Source organism: Rhinoderma darwinii, chromosome 5, assembly GCF_050947455.1.
Source record: "Rhinoderma darwinii isolate aRhiDar2 chromosome 5, aRhiDar2.hap1, whole genome shotgun sequence".
Classification (NCBI taxonomy): Eukaryota; Metazoa; Chordata; class Amphibia; order Anura; family Rhinodermatidae; genus Rhinoderma; species Rhinoderma darwinii.
Genome location: NC_134691.1, coordinates 138,600,583 through 138,605,365, shown reverse-complemented (window position 1 = coordinate 138,605,365; position 4,783 = coordinate 138,600,583).

Sequence of the window (4,783 nt, the reverse complement as noted above, 5' to 3'; positions counted from 1 at the left end):
TAAACAAGACTTAATACTTGGTGGCAAAAGCCTTGTTGGCAAGCACAGCAGTCAGACGTTTTTTGTAGCTGATGATGAGGTTTGCACACATGTTAGATGGAATTTTGGCCCACTCCTCTTTGCAGATCATCTGTAAATCATTAAGATTTCGAGGCTGCCGCTTGGCAAATCGGATCTTTAGCTCCCTCCATAAGTTTTCGATGGGATTAAGGTCTGGAGACTGGCTAGGCCACTCCATGACCTTAATGTGCTTCTTTTTGAGCCACTCCTTTGTTGCCTTGGCTGTATGTTTTGGGTCATTGTCGTGCTGGAAGACCCAGCCACGAGCCATTTTTAATGTCCTGGTGGAGGGAAGGAAGTTGTCACTCAGGATTTGACGGTACATGGCTCCATCCATTCTCCCATTGATGCGGTGAAGTAGTCCTGTGCCCTTAGCAGAGAAACACCCCAAAACATAATGTTTCCACCTCCATGCTTGACAGTGGGGACAGTGTTCTTTGGGTCATAGGCAGCATTTCTCTTCCTCCAAACACGGCGAGTTGAGTTAATGCCAAAGAGCTCAATTTTAGTCTCATCTGACCACAGCACCTTCTCCCAATCACTCTCAGAATCATCCAGATGTTCATTTGCAAACTTCAGACGGGCCTGTACATGTGCCTTCTTGAGCAGGGGGACCTTGCGGTCACTGCAGGATTTTAATCCATTACGGCGTAATGTGTTACCAATGGTTTTCTTGGTGACTGTGGTCCCAGCTGCCTTGAGATCATTAACAAGTTCCCCCCGTGTAGTTTTCGGCTGAGCTCTCACCTTCCTCAGGATTAGAGATGAGCGAACTTATCAAAAGTTCGGTTCGGCAAGTTCGCCGAATTTCACAAAAAAGTTCGGTTCGGACCGAACCTGTCACTTCCGTGCGCCGAGCATGCTACTGTCCGGGGTGCTGATAGAGTTAATGGGCTGCACTAACTCTTTCAGCAACCTTGACAGTACATGCTCGGCGCGCGGAAAATACAATTTAAATGTAATAAAAAAATAAAAATTATACGTTCGTACTTACTTTCCTCCTGTCCGGCCTCCAGCGATGACATTTCATCCCTTTCGCCGCTGCAGCCAATCACAGGCTGTAGTGGCGGTCACGCACGTCAGGATGACGCTTCATCCCACGTGACCGCCTCTGCAGCCAATCACAGGCTGCAGCGGCGACATGGATGAAACGTCATCGCTGGAGGCCGGACAGGAGGAAAGTAAGTATGAACGTATTATTATTTTTTTTTGGCATGTATGTATGTTGGCATGTATGTATGTTGGCAAGTATGTATGTATGTATGTTGGCATGTATGTATGTTGTCATGTATGTATGTATGTATATATGCGCATGTATGTTGGCATGTATGTATATATGTGCATGTTTGTATGTATATTTGCATGTATATATTTGCATGTATGTATGTATGTTTGCATGTGTGTATGTTTGCATGTATGTATTTTTGCATGTATGTTGCCACGTATGTATGTTGTCATGTATGTATATATGTGCATGTGTGTATGTATATTTGTATGTATGTATGTATGTTTGCATGTATGTGTGTTTGCATGAATGTATGTTTGCATGTATGTATGCATGCTGGTTTGTATGTATATTTGCATGTGTGTATATATATGTATGTATGTATGTTTGCATTTTTGTATGTATGTATGTATGTTGGCATGTATGTATGTTGTGATGTATGTATGTATGTTGGCATGTATGTATATATGTGCATGTGTGTATGTATATTTGCATGTATATATTTGCATGTATGTATGTTGTCATGTATGTATGTATATATGTGCATGTATGTGTGCACGTATGTTGGCATGTATGTATACATGTGCATGTTTGTATGTATATTTGCATGTATATATGTTTGCATGTGTGTATGTTTGCATGTGTGTATGTTTGCATGTGTGTATGTTTGCATGTGTATGTATGTTTGCATGTATGTATGTATGTTTGCATGTATGTATGTTGTCATGTATGTTTGTATGTATGTTGTCATGTATGTATGTATATATGTGCATGTATGTATGTTTGCATGTTTTTATTTTTGCATGTATGTTTGCATGTATGTTTATATATATGTGCATGCTTGTATATATGTATGTATGTATCTTTGCATGTTTGTTTGTATGTATGTATGTTTTCATGTGTGTGTGTATGCATGTATGTATGTATGTATGTATGATAGTTTTCATGTATATATGTGTGTATGTTTGCATGTATGTATATTTGCTGGTATATATGTGCATGCTTGTATGTATGTTTGTTTGTATATATGTATGTATGTATGTTAGCATGTATGTTTGTTTGTATATATGTCTGTATGGCCATGTATGATACTGTCTGCTGGCGCCCTGTATCTAAGTCAACTTCACGGCAGGCTTCTATACATGGTATAACAGTCAGTATCACACATTAAACTGAATCTAAGCCTACGACGTTTTATTTCATTTTTATTTTTTTTTTACAGGTTTGGTGTTTGGACTACGTCGGTTTCGAGGACTACTTAGCTGACGTTTTTTTTCTACAATAAAATGGTTAATGAGGGTTGTGTTGGGGGTGCTTTATTTCAATAAAATATTTTATCTATATCTTTGTCTTTTTCTTTTCACATTTTATTACTACCACTTTAGTAATGGCCGCTGTCTGAGTGACAACATCCATTACTAAGGCGAGGCTTAGTGTTAGCCGGTGCAGAGGCTAACACTAACCACCATTATTACCCCGGTACCCACCACCACCAGGGGTGCCGGGAAGAGCCAGGTACGATCCAGTACCCGACCATCTGTTGGGATGGTCGGGCTCTGGGGCGGCCGCAGGCTGGTATTATGAGGCTGGGAAGGCCAAAAACAGTGGACCTTCCCACCCTTGTAATGCTAGGCTGCTGCTGCTGTGTTGTATCTGGCTGGTTATAAAAGTGGGGGGGACCCCACGGTCATTTTTTTTTAATTATTTTTTTTTTATTTTTTTTTAAAAAGACATGGGGTTCCACCCAATTTATCATAACCAGCCACATACAACACAGTGTTATTAGCCTGGGAATGGACAAAACCAGTGGCCCTTCCCACCCATGTAATGCCAGACTGCTGCGGCCTTGTATATGGCTGGTTACTAAAAATGTGGGGGACCCGTCTATTGCTAAATTTGTTAAATTCAAAAAAAGAAACGACGTGGGGGTCCCCCCCATTTTTATAACCAGCCCGATACAACACAGCAGCAGCAGCAGCAGCAGCCTAGCATTACAAGGGTGGGAAGGTCCACTGATTTTGGCCCTTCCCAGCCTCATAATACCAGCCTACGGCCGCCCCAGTACCCGACCATCACAACAGATGGTCGGGTACTGGATCGTACCAAGCTCTTCCCGGCACCCCTGGTGGTGGTGGTGGGTACCGGGGTAATAATGTGTGGTTAGTGCTAGCCTCTGCACCGGCTAACACTAAGTACCGCCTTAATAATGGATGCTGTCAATCAGCCAACTGCCATTATCTAGGCACTAATAAAGTTTAAAAAAAAACACAAAGACAATTCTTTTTTATTGAAATAAGAAATCCCCAACAAAACCCTCGTTAACCATTTTATTAAAATTTGAAAAAACGTAGATCTACGCAGTAGTCCAACGAATCGAAGATGTAGTCCAATCGGTACATCAAAATCTGCAACAACATAAAAAAAAACAGTTATCAATGTGAACAATACCAATACTTCTACTCACCTACACACATATATACACGCACACACAAACAAACAACCATACACAAACACAACAAGATATACACACACACATAAACAGACAAACACACGCACATATACACAAACTCACACATATACAAACAAAAACACACATATCCAAACACATATGCACAAACACATATACAAACAAAAACACACATACCCAAACACACACATATACACAAACACATATACACAAACACACCCATATATACACACAAACACACACACATAAACACACACCCATATACACACATATACACAAACACACACATATACAAAAACACACACAAACATCTACACACAAACATATACACAAATACACCCATATATACACAAACACATATACACAAACACACCCATATATACACAAACACACACACACACACACACACACACATATACACAAACACACATATAAAAACAAAAACAGACAAAGACACATACCCAAACACACATATATACACAAACACACACATACACAAACACGGTTTCTTTTAAATGCTGCTGGGGAACCCGCTCGATCCACTATATAAGGCTGCGCTACAGTGCAGCATTTAAAAGAAACAGGATCCTGACCTGTCCATAGAGTTTAAGGCAGCACAGAGTATTTCAGGAGATGAGCGTGCAGATTCAGTGCTGCTGTGAACTCTGCTCTTACCATTACGTAGCTCTCAGTCTGTTACCTCTCCTCCACTCCTGTCCTCCAGAACACCTTCACATGATTGGCAAGTCACCACGTAATGGTAAGAGCAGAGTTCACAGCAGCACAGAGTATTTCAGGAGATGAGCGTGCGGATCTTGTGCGGGGTGGTGACTTGCCAATCATGTGAAGGTGTTATTGAGGACAGGAGTGGAGGAGAGGTAACAGAATGAGCTACGTAATGGTAAGAGCAGAGTTTACAGCAGCACAGAATCTGCACGCTCCTCTCCTGAAATATTCTGTGCTGCTGTGAACTCTGCTCTTACCATTACGTAGCTCTCAGTCTGTTACCTCTCCTCCACTCCTGTCCTCAA